Source organism: Narcine bancroftii, chromosome 4, assembly GCF_036971445.1.
Source record: "Narcine bancroftii isolate sNarBan1 chromosome 4, sNarBan1.hap1, whole genome shotgun sequence".
NCBI lineage: Eukaryota > Metazoa > Chordata > Chondrichthyes > Torpediniformes > Narcinidae > Narcine > Narcine bancroftii.
This window is the reverse complement of record NC_091472.1, coordinates 268,446,200-268,459,290: the sequence shown is the minus strand read 5'-3', so window position 1 is coordinate 268,459,290 and position 13,091 is coordinate 268,446,200.

Below are 13,091 nucleotides of genomic sequence, written 5' to 3'. Positions count from 1 at the left end.
ATTGCTCCCTAGTCCATCTCAAAAAGTTTCATTTCATTGGAAGCTCTTTTATGGGATTGTGTTATAATCAACATTATCTGACAAGCTTGGGCACAGCAGCAATCTCACATTTAGGTAAAGAATGAACAATAAATAACATTTCTAATTTTGGAAGCGGGGAGTGAATGTTAGCCAGACTATGGAGAACTCATTGCTAGTGCTTTCACTTCCAGCTTAGCAGGTCAGAAGCTTAGATAGGATTTTATCAGAACTACATCTCACCATTGTGTTGAGGTTTAATTTAAAAAAAATTAAACATAAAGCAGGCCCTTTTGGTCCAAAAGCCCATGCAGCTCAAATACACTCAACCCCCTGTTTTTTGACAGGTGGGAGAAAACTGAAGCACCAGGAAGAAACTTATGCTGACACAGGGAGAAGGTACAAATGCCTTACAGACAGTGTTGGACTTGAATCCCAATTGCTGGTGCTGTAACAGCGTTACACTAACTGCTACGTTAACTATGCCACACCTTGAGATGTTCCTCTAATTCCACTGCAAGACTTGAATCCTCAAATATTTCATACAAAAATGTCAGGAAGAATATGGGAGTTTCCAGAGTTACATACTATCACAGATATTCAAGGACTTCCTGCCTGTGTGACATTATAACTCATAATTAATGAATTAATTAACTTCTGTTATTAATTTATTATTTACATATCTCAGTTTAATATGAACCAAAACCTGAAAACAAAGCCACTTAAAACCTTTATTTCACTGTTCATAATGCTTGACCTATTTCTACCATTTCTCTTTGATTTCAAATTACTTGCATCTGCAGTTTACTTTTTGTTTTAGCTTCAGATAAACAACGTACTTGCAATAAAGTACAGGCAGTGCTGTCTTATTGAAAGATATCAAATGATATATGGTAAAGAATAATATATGATTTTTCAGAATATTATACTCACATGGCACATAGACATTAAAAAATGAGTGGTTTCCATAAAAAAATGATATTAAATTGACATCCAATGGACTGAATCTGATACTATCAGCTTCTGAGAGGATCTTTACTAAAATAAGACTGGAATCTACTTAGTAAACACAGCTTTTGAAATATTTTCTCAAAGGAAATGTTGATTAAAACTTAATAAGTAGATATGACATCTGAGACAAAGGTCTTAGAAGATGGGATAAAAATAACAAGAGCAGCTGGAGCTTTTAAGGCATTCCCAGAGTCAGCCCAGATGTTTTTAAAAAAACTAATTAGAGAGATAAATTGCCCCTTGTCAGTATCTTTATTCAGAATACGATCTTCACCATCCTGCCACCTTGTTGGCCCCCTTTTTACTAAAGCTGTTTATGAATGCACTCACCTGCAGATCTTGCTCAAGAAAGATTAACAAACAACTGTTAATTATTATCAAATAGTCATGCAATTGCCAATTTACTTGCTTTGTAAATTGGATCTTATTAGACACATAGATGCAGCCACTGATTAGGGATAAGTATTAAATCAGATGCACATTTGCTTAATTGATTAAACTTTTATTAAGTAGATTTACAGGCTGTTCAAATGTTGACTACAGGGAATCTATAACTTGTAAGACTTGAAGGTTTTGCTTGTATTTAAAGTGAAAGTTGTTTTAAAGAAAGGAGAGCAGTTCTTGAGTTCCTAAATCAAAACTGCCATAAGAATTTTTACCTTGCTAAAATAAATCTGTTGGGGGGGGGGGTTATACAGGGTAAAATATTATGTATTTAGTCACTTTATTATATGATTTATTATGTTCAATAAGTAGCATTAAAAAAAAAATTATGTAGTTTCTCTCCTACTGCCTCACTTTCCCAAATGATTCATTATGTACTTACATCTCCTTTCTCGGTACTTTGCTGCCATCTTGTCTCACTGCCATCTTGTCTCATGTGGTTTCTGACTCCATTTATGGGCCTCTCAGTTCAGTCACAGGCATGATTTTAGGTATGTACATTTAATTCTCTGCTTCTGTCAAATATTTACCTTCATAACATGTCCAACCATCTTTGCCAATGTGTTAGAACCTTGTAATCTTTTCTCTTTCTCTTCCAAAGTTCCAGGATTTGGTTTTCCAAGATCTCCTACTGACCCGGTCACTCCCATCTTCTCATCCTGATTAGCCCACCTCTCCATAATCTGCCTTGATGAAGGGTTTCAACTCAAAATGCTGACCATTTCTTCCCCATCCCTGCCACAGATGTTGCTTGACCACTGAGAGCTTACAGCAGATTGTTTACGTTTGTTCTAGACCCCAGCATGTGGCGAGTTCAGTCTTTAAGCAGAATCACTAAACATTCTTCCCTGGGCCAGCAGGGAGGAAAGATGAGTTGAGAAAGGGAGTATTTGATTATTTGGAGTCAACTGATGCATTGAGCAGCATTTTAATTACTCCATACCGGAAACAACCTAGAACCATTGAACCCAACAGCACAGAAAGAGGCTCTTTGGCCCATCTAGTTTGTGGAAAACTATTATTCTGCTCTGTCCCATTGATCTGCACTCAGATCATAATCCTCCAACCACCCCCCCTCCCCCATATCCATGTACTATCCAATTTTATTCTTAAATATCGAGCTGACAACTCATTTCACACTCTCACCACCTTCTGAGTGAAGGTTTCCCTTCAACCATTTCAACCTTTCAGTCTTAACCAATGTCCTATAGTTCTTGTCTCACCTGCCTTAGTGGAAAAAGCTTACTTGCATTTACTCAATCTATTTTGCATACCTCTATCAAATTTCCCCTCATTTTCTGATGCTCCAAGGATTAAAGTTCTAACCTTTAACCTTTCCCTGTAATTCAGCTACTTAAGTCCAAGCAACATTCTCTACACTATTTAAAAATCTTATTGATATCATCCCTGAAGTTATGTGAGCAAAACTGCTCCAATTTGGCCTCACCCATGTCTTGAACAACTTCACCATAACATCCTAACTCCAATATTCAATATTTTGATTAATAAATGCTAATGTGTCAAAATCTCTCTACATCCTTAGAAGACATCTTTACCTGACGGGGGAAATACCTCACTTTTCCAAGCCTAATCTTGATAACTTAGGAAATGTTAGAGATAACCCGTTAGCCTGCTTGCAGAAGAACTCTCCTCACACTACTAGGTATAATGTAATAAATAAATCTATAATTAATTCAGTCATGCATTGCATTGGTTACTGAGAATGCTATCTCCAGTGGTGTTGCAAAGCTTTACGGATGCTTTTGGGCAAGTTTTGTCTGACCTTGATAGATTAGTGCAGCCTTTGATCACAACATAACAAAGGTTAACAAAATGACTCTCATGCCCACTGAAATGCAAAGGTAATCAGCCAACTAACTACCAAGGAACAATGCAAGTGATTTTGGTCCTGCCCCTGCTACCTCATCAAGTGAAAGGGGATAATTAGTTCGAAGCAACCCAGCAGTAAGAACCTCAAGGCAAGACAATTCTTTGTAGAAAAATGTGTAGGAATCTTAACAGTCATAAATTATTTGCTTTGATTTACAAAATAAATAGTTTGCAGCAAGGTAAGTGCATTCAAAATGCATATATTCAAGTTATAAGATCTTATTTAGGAATATTTGCCTTTTCTAAGGCTAGTCTGTGTCAGTCTCTACTTTGTCTAATATTACATGTTGTTTCATTGTGAAACCATATTGGTCTGTGATTATCATCTTTGCTGAATGACACCTCAATTACTAATGTAGACTAATAGACCTGAAATCAAGAATGGGCCTCTCTCCTTAGGGAAATGCTTTGCCTCGAGTGCTATTTAAAGGACTGTTCTCCTGCATTCAGGTGTATAAAAGTGGATGTAGCACAAAGGGTTCAGGTCAGAAACACCTGACAAGGTCAACTAAATGAGGGCAGTAGGATTTTCTTTTTCTCCTTGGGAAAAACTGAATGGTTGGTCTACCTTGACTGACACTATTATTTTAGAAAATGAGGTGAAAGTAATATAAAATAAGTTAATGCACTAAAAGATTACACCTGGGGAGGATAAGAAATTTAAAAGGGGAGTGAATCAGATTTCAGTCTGAGAATCCACAGCAAAGCTCCAATAAAATATATAAGTTAACATTTCAACATCAGAATGATGATGTCCACCTGAGATACACTTTATTAATTTAATTCATTGATTCACGAACATGGATATAGGCAACATTTATAGCACCTGCCTAATTGTCCCTGAACTGAATGGGCAGAGAAGTGTCAGATAGATTTCTCTTGTATTATATATCTCTGTTAATTGATAGCTCTCTACAGCGAACTCAACTCCTCTAATCTTTGTGTCATCTACAACCTTTCCAACTCAACACCCCCCCACCCCCATTTTTCCATTCACGTTAGCGGTATCTACATATGATAAATAATAGGGGTCCCAACACAGTCCCTGCAAAATAACACTGGTCCTGGGCCTCCAGCCAGAATCACAACGTTCTATCACTATCCACTATATTCCATTGACTGGCCAACTCTGAATCTGGATCAGCCTACCATGAGGGACCTTGTCAAATTCTGGGCATCTGGATAAGTCCAGTATGATTTAACCAATCTCCCGACTTGACAGACATTGTGAATTTATACTCTTCAATTGCCTGGTTGTGCCTTTTAACCCTTAGTTGCAAAATGTCTGTTGCCAAGCGATAATAAATATTGCTCAGCATTTAATTATATTTATAAAATATGAGGAACAGTTCATATGTTGGTTATAATTGGGCTGGAGAAAATATTTTGTACAGCTCTCTGTTCCTTATTTAAAGATTTGCTTTTCCTTGAGGCAGTGCAGAAAATATTCTCTGGGTTGATCCCTGGGATGAGGCAGTTGCCTGATGAGGAAAGGCGAGTAGATTAGGTCTATGTTTTTTAAAAAGTTCAGAAAAATGAGAGGTGATCTTATGGAAGCATACAAGATTTTAGGAGGGTTATATAGGATAGATTTTGCAAGGAAGTTTCTCCCTTCATTGTGTGGGTATTTACCACACAATTGACTTAAGGAAACCAGGATAAGTCAATGGAGAGATTATTGAGGATGGGAACAAGTTCTGCCACCCAGAGGAGGATGGTGGTGGAGGGGGACTGGTTGGATCTGTTGTTGAGACTTTCTTTGGGATCTCTCTTTCCCTATCCCTCTGTCTCCTTACCTCCAGCGCTACACTCACAGAGCTACCTTCCTTCCCTGATCAATTCTCACCTTTTCACTCCTGCCCTCTTATCCATGTCCACCTATGGCCTCATAGCTGTTGACCTATACTCCTCCCCTGCCCCTTCTTCCCTCTTCTCCCCAACTTTTTATTCAGGCTCATACCTTGATGAATGCTCCAGGGCCAAAATGTTGCTTATACATCTTTGCCTCATATGGAAGCTGCAGGACCTGCTGAGTTTCTCCAACACTTTTGTGTATTAACTAAAATCACAGCATCTGCAGACTTTGTTGTTTCACTCTGGAAAGAACTATCTAATTTGACTCATTCTCCTCCTAACATATTGATTATATCCCACAAAGCAGTCTTAGTTGTTTGTAGTTTATTTTAATTTGCATTTTGGAACTTCTTTTTTATGATGAGAAAAAGTGAATTTAACCACCATTGTTTTGTGCTTGTTAGTTTGAGGCCCTCTTTCTGCTATGTTGGTTTCCAATACATTTCCCAGTTGTATTGTTAAAATGGCAGAGAGACGTTGTGATATAAATAACAGTGTCATTGATGAAAACAGAAAGGTAAAATCCAGATTGGGAAAAATGTTGTAATCTTAATGAACATGTAGGTTAAAAACATGCAGATGTCAGGTTTAGTTCACGGGAAATAAACTGGCAACCTCATGCCACGTTCCACTGTACTTGTGGCAGGTATTCAGTCACTTTGTACATTGCATTTTGACTGGACGTTGTCTGACCTTGATATAATTACAATCTCAGTCCTGCATGAAAAGAGACAGGACATTATGAACAAGGGAGGAATACAGATTATAGAAATCCACCCATGTGTAAACTACAATATGAACACATTTTTCTCACAATGCGAATGGTGCATAAAATAGTCTTGAGTAGACAAAGAATTGGAGGAACTTTTCTTCCCCCTAAAACATTTCTTATTTCATGAAAGAAGTAACCAAGGCCATATCTCATCAGTGGTTTACAGAGTCATAAAATTAAACAGCACAGAAGCATGTCCTTTGGCCTAACCTGCCCATGCTGAGTTTGTTCTATTTGCATTTGGCCCATATGCCTCCACTGTAACCTCACAAAATTGAATCTACTTCAGGGACAGCCTAGAAACTGGTATTTGACAAGCAGAGCAACAAAAGCAGAATGGTCACCTGCACTTGGATTATGCCGTACACAAATGTACTGGAGGAACTCAGTGGATGCAGCATCCACTGGAAGTAAAAGGCAGTTGACGGTTTGGGCTTGAGCCCTTCTTCAGGATTGTCAAAAATGCCTGAATGAAAGGGTGAAGGGGAGGAGCACAGGCTAGCAGATGGGATGGGGAAGGAGAAGGGAGCGAGGAGATAATAGGGGAGAAGGCAAAGGGCTAAGAAAGATAGCTTTCTGATCAAAGAAGGAAGGGAACGGGGTCAGGAGCTGGGGGGAAGGAAGACAGATGAGGGAAAAGAGAGTGACCGGAGAGGGGGAAAGGGATATTGGAGAAGTCAATATTGATACATTTGGACTGTGCTGTTTTTTGCAGTATGTGTACATGGGAGACAGACTCCATACATATCAGTTTAGGGCTGAAAGATGCAGGGCCTCTCCCAGTGTAAGTGGACTGTTATGAAAGCAGAACAGCATTTTTGACAGCTGGTGAGCTCTCCCTTTTCCTCAGGGTTTACCACCTGCCAAAGCTGCCTTTATTCAAAATGATTGTTTATGAATGTCAAAGATAGTCAAAACATTCAAAATCGGTCAGGACCTGTCTGAAACAAAACAACATTAAACAATTTAAAATCAGGTAAAACTATCAAGTTAGAGAGTAATACACAATTTGAGCTATCTTATATAAATTAAGTCAAAAAACTGTTAACTTCTGCCTTTCACTACAATGGACATGCTGTACTTGTTCCAGTCTAATCTGCCATGGGTTCACCAGGTGGATTTCCCATCTCTCGGAGAGGGAGAAAAAGTCTCCTTAGCTTCTTAAGTGGGTAATTTAATCCTTGTGGTAAATACCCACACAACGAAGGGAGAAACTTCCTTGCAAAATCTATCCTATATAACCCTCCTAAAATCTTGTATGTTTCCATAAGATCACCTCTCAATTTTCTGAACTTTTTAAAAAACACAGACCTAATCTACTTGCCTTTCCTCATCAGGCAACTGCCTCATCCCAGGGATCAAACCAGAGAATATTTTCCACACTGCCTCAAGGAAAAGCAAATCTTTAAATAAGGAACAGAGAGCTGTACAAAATACACCAGGTGTGGTCTCACCAAAGTCCTTTATAATTATAGTAAGATGAGAATTCTGTTCTGTTATTGCAAGACCCGAGCACTTTAATGCTCAATTCTTTTGGTAATTCAGATTGACAATCCATCTGCCCCCCTAATTATTAGATGTTCCTGCATTTCTCATGCTTTTGCATCATCCCTCTACTATTTAATACAACGACTTTAAAGTGGATGGGCCATAAATTGCTGGTCTTATCACCAGCATCCATTCCCCGTAAAACAATAAAATAAGACACTTCCCAGTGTTTTTTTCCTGATTTAAGCAGAATGTATTTTTAAAGGATGAAAGTGCCAAAAAAAATCATTTTTGTGGTTCAATAGCTTTCCTAAATGGCAGTTGTCAAATTGGAAAAGTACTGGCATCACTTTTCATTCAAGTGAAATTCACAAGTGCCATACTGTGACATTGAAACAAACGGAATTCTTTATTATTATGTGTATCAGACACTAAAAAGTGTTGCTTTGTGTGTTTTTGCAGTAAGCCAACCCATCCTTAAGTACACAGTACCCATACTTAAGTACAATAATAAAGCAAAAGTGTAGATCAGCCATTCTCAACCTTTTTACGGCTTTGCCCCCCCCCCCCCCCCCACACCAAGGACTCTGCTCAAAGTTTATAGGCCCCCATCCTTGTGAAACTGTCAAGTTTTGGTTTCTTTTGTATTTCTCTCCTACCGACTAAATAGAAAATAAAAAAAATATTTACGTTATGTGAGGTGAAAAGAAAAAAAGGCTTTTACTTAAATGTGCTGTGGTCCCCAGGCAGCCATAGGGCCCTTGCTGAGAATGGCTGGTGTAGAGTGTAGTAAGGCAAAAAGAGTTACACAGGTAAAGTTCAAGATATAAATTAAAGTAGTCAGAGCAAGGATATCATCTTTTAATGATGAGAATTTCATTTAAGAGTTAGATAATAACCGGAAATAAACTATCCTTGAATCTAATTTTATACAAATAAAAGTCTTCTATTACCAATTAAACTTTATATTGATCAGTGTTATGGAACTTGGGGGAGAATGGATTCCATTGAACAGAAGAATTTCAAATATATTTATATCACATGAATTTTTGTGTGATGAATGCTTGCAAATTGTTCATAATCTGCCTCACAACACTTCCCTTCATTAAATGAGTACAACAGTCAGGAAGTCGTGATGCAGATGGTATTAAACTAAGATGTTGCCTGATTTAGAGATTATTAGCTGTAAAGAGAGGCTGGAAAAACTCTGGAGCACTGGAGGCTGAGAGGTGACCCGATAGAAGTTTCTAAAATTATGAGAGGAATAGAGACTTTTCCCCAGGGTTGAAATGTCAAATATTAAGAGGGCATAGACTTAAGATGAGAAGGAGAAAGTCTAAAGGAGATTTATGTAGAGGTTGGGGGGTGCTTGGAGAATGCGGCCAAGAGACCTGGTGGAAACAAATATGATTGCAACATTTTAAGAGGCTGTTAGATGGGTAGGGGATGTAGACCATGTGCAGGCCCATGGGATTAGTTAAATTGGTATCATTGTCATTGTGGGCCAAAAGGCCTATTCCTGTGCTACAATGTTCTACGATTAATGTATTACAATAAATATCTGATAATTCAGCAGCCTTGGGACTGCTGACAGGCTGCACTAGTGGATTTTACAACCTGTTGGATGTTGCTTCCTAATAATACATCTGATTCCTTTATTTTATATTCCTTTATTTTATATATTCCTTTATTTTATATATATGGCAGTATAATAGATTTGCCTGTTAGCCCAATGAGTTTAATGGGAGCAGGAAATGTATAGATATTTTATTGGTGTGACAGAATTGTGCTATTATCTTTTTAAAAATATATAATTTTTAGTAAAGGGATTTTGTGAGCTGGACAGGGACACAGGCACACTTACAACACACACAATTACACACAGAGAGAACCCTTTGAGAGGGCAGTTGGCAGATTTGGAGACTGTTTATCTGCAAATTCATTGTTCAGTGGAAGCTGAAACCAACCATAAAAATTCGAATTGAATGGTTCATTGAAAATAAAAGTCACTGATGTTTGCTCAACAAGGACATTTGGTCAAACAAGAAACCATTTGCTTGTTTATACATGTTTTTGGAATTGAAGCTGAAAGAAAACAGTAATTTGCTTTTAACATAAATTTGAAGTGGTTTTGAAGAATCTTCAAAGACAACGATGATGTCAAGTCATGTGATTAAAGACATTTGAAAAACTGCATTTTAATAGTGCACCAAAAGCCTCTGCATTACAGTCGGGAAATGCAGTAGCCTCCGGTCAGAGAGGTACTGTTCATGTTGTATTCGCTTTATCAAGGGAGGAACACAGAATTGTAAGGCTTCGGAAAGGATGGCCACTTTGCTGCTTCTCTTGGTCAAGAGAGAGTGAGCAGTGCTGTGCTGGCATTTTAAATAGCCAATTGTGACTGACTCCATTCTGGGTAAAAGAAACCAAGATCATTCTTGTTTCTGGATCATAACCATTGTGAAGGTTACTTCATCAGACTCGTACCTGAGTTTGAGAAATCATCGTGGAAGAAAACATAATCTCTGAAACCTCCATGCAAGAGAGGTAAATCATTGGAATGAAGAAACAATTCTTTGAAAAAATTCTACAAGAAATAAGTTTTGAGAAGTCTGATGCCTCACACTTACTCCATAATTACTTTTCAGCAACAAGTTAAAGAATCTGAGATTCAACAGAAAACTGACTGAGCTTAAAAAAAATTGATTCTTTATACAATTGTGCCCAAACGAGAATGTTTTTGGGACCTGCCCCTCCCCCCTCCAGACACGCGCGCACACACACACAAATTTGCGCATTGTGGGGTTGTTAGTGTTAAATAAGAAGTGCTACATTATTAATAGTTATTAATGAAAAATATTGTTTTGAAGATACCATTGTCTTGGTGAATTCTTATTGCTGCTGGACGGTATATCCAACACACAGTATATATAGATCCTAGCCCTGGCTGCATTTTGGCCCCTGAACATTAGCTCAGCACTCTACTTTTACTCTGGACTTCTGGATCCCACGCTGAACTAATAAGTGAATCAGATGCCAAACAATCAGGATTTCTGAACTTTGGGTTCTCAGAGTTTTACTGCCCTTTCTATATAGCGAATAATGAAGGACTAAATAATGAAACTCAAGAGTGCTTGCTTTTTTAAATAAAGCAATAAAATGTAACCTCCAGGGTACAATTATAACTGTGAAATAGTGTAAGCCTGCTATCAAATATCTTGGTGGGGATTCTTCTGTTCCTAATATTAACAACTGTTCATTGAAATAACATTAGGAGCCCCTGATAGGTGTGATCTTGTATCTTATTCAATGGTGGTGGTCTTTTAGTAGATTAAAGTGTTAAGGGATGGTTGTGAGAGCTGCAAAGCTTAGATGGCTGAAATGTTACCAAGTATTCTAGTGACACCTAGTGGTTCCACAGAAATCTCTAATTCAAGTATAAGTCTGTGGCATGTCTCTAGGTTCTAGCTTGGAAATAAGACACATGCAACAAGGAGTTCAGTTTACACTGATTTAATGAACTGGCTGCTCTCTTTTATATAGTCAGGCAGACCCTGGCTGCCATGTGACTGACAGGCATGACCGTGTCCCTTCAGGCTCTGATTGGTGTCCTCACGACTCACCATTGGTGATTGGCTGGATTGACCCGTTTTGCTGCAGTGTCATCGACGGGTGTGGTTTGTGCTGTCCAGGGTGCCGATTGGCCCTTTCATGAACGGTCGCTGGCAATTGGCTGGCAGACCTCATTTTGCAGTGGCCTATGGGAACAGGCTGTTGATGCCTCATGCAGCCTACTTGATTGCCGAGTTCAAACGGTATCTCCTGTGTTGGCCTGCGGCGATGGCCGCGGGCCGCTACAAATGATTATTTTCATATCAATGCCACTACCCATCCATGCGCTTACCACTTTTCTACATACAGAATTCCCTATCCTCCCTTTTAAAGTGGTACAGAACCCTGAAGAACTAAATTTAACTTCAATATTGCCTTTTATTTCTGAAATTCTGAAAACCTGTGAAAAATATCCAAGGAAAAAATGGATTTTTCAAATCCTGTAGTGCTTGGAAGCTGTCCCAACAACAAAAGGAGCTCATAAGTGTAGCTGATAGTTGTTTCCATGTGAGTGTTGTAATATTGATGAGCTCACTAGCTGATGTTTGCTGTAACAACTTTAGAAAGGCTTGAAGCTGGCATTGGGGAAACCCAATGAAGTTTCAGTTGGGACACACAAGAGACTCCAGATGTTGAAATCTGGAGCAAAATGCAGTCTGCTGGAGGAACACATCAGGCCAAGCAGCATCAGTGGTTGAAAAAGAATGGTTATTATGAAGGGATCCAGCCCAAAATGCTGGCCATTCTTTTTCTCCCACTAAGTTCCTCCAGCAGATTGTTTTATGAAATATCAGTGGAAAAGAATATACTATGGTGCGTGGCTTCGGTTATAGCTCTGGGTTAGAACTCTAGAAATGACATACACACTTGAGAATACAAACAGAACTGATTTATTGGGCCATTCGCTCTGCCTTTTATAGGCTGGCTGAGCCTTGCTGCTACGTCATCAGCAGGCATGGCCTACGGTCTGTTGATCACTGATTGGTGGCTTTGCAATTTGCTGATTGATCCATTGCCATTGTGGTCTATGGAAGATGGCTATCTAGGCCTGTGCTGCCTGCTCGATTGTTGTGTTTGGACGTTGCTGTCAGGCTGCGGAGTAGGCCACAATACCAAAGTAAATTTCATGGTATAAAAGAATCTTAACAAAACTATTTTATGATATATCTGAGCACTGTAATTATCAAATGGCCTGCAGGATTTGAATTTGCATTTTTTCCTGACACTTACACTAAATCTGTATACAAATGAAGGTTAGAAGATCCCTTCACCTGATTGGTGGAATCAGGACAATCATTAAGTTTAAGGGTGTTTGACTGAGCAAGGCTTCAAAGGATACAGACCAAATATGGGGGAAATGGAATGAACATGGATGGGTATATCAGTTGGCATGAACGTGGTGTTCCCAAGGGCCTGTTTATGTGCTTTGGAAGCTGGTATTTCAGAGATTCTTTCACTCTCAGTTGGTAAGGGAGATTAGGTGACCACTTGCAAGCTGGTCAAGAGTGATCGATGAGATTAGGGAGATAATCTCTTCAGATGAACTTGAAAAATAAGTAAACCTACTTCATTTTCATGAAGTGGGCAAAATGGCAAACAATAGTAAGATCTACTCGAGAGTGGGTGGTTTCGCAGAGTGAAACTGTACAGATTGGACGATAAATATGCAGTAATTGTGGTGAATCTTAGAGGAGACAAAATGTTATGTGGCTTCCCAGATATCAGGATTTAAGACTTTATTGCATGAACGGATATGGCATTTTTTGATGTAAACCTACATCGCATTGAGGATCAAGCTCCAAATGTTCAAACTTGTTTCACGAAGAAACTTTGTAATTAAAAAAAACAGGAGACTTTCATTCTATAAGCCTAGGTTTGAAGTAAATCAGTCTCCTTGAAGTGAAGCCTAGTACACCAATCCATAACAATATCTTTTCTTAGGATTTAAAAAAATTTTGCCCCAGATTTTTAGTTATTTTCATGTATCATTTTAATCATGAAC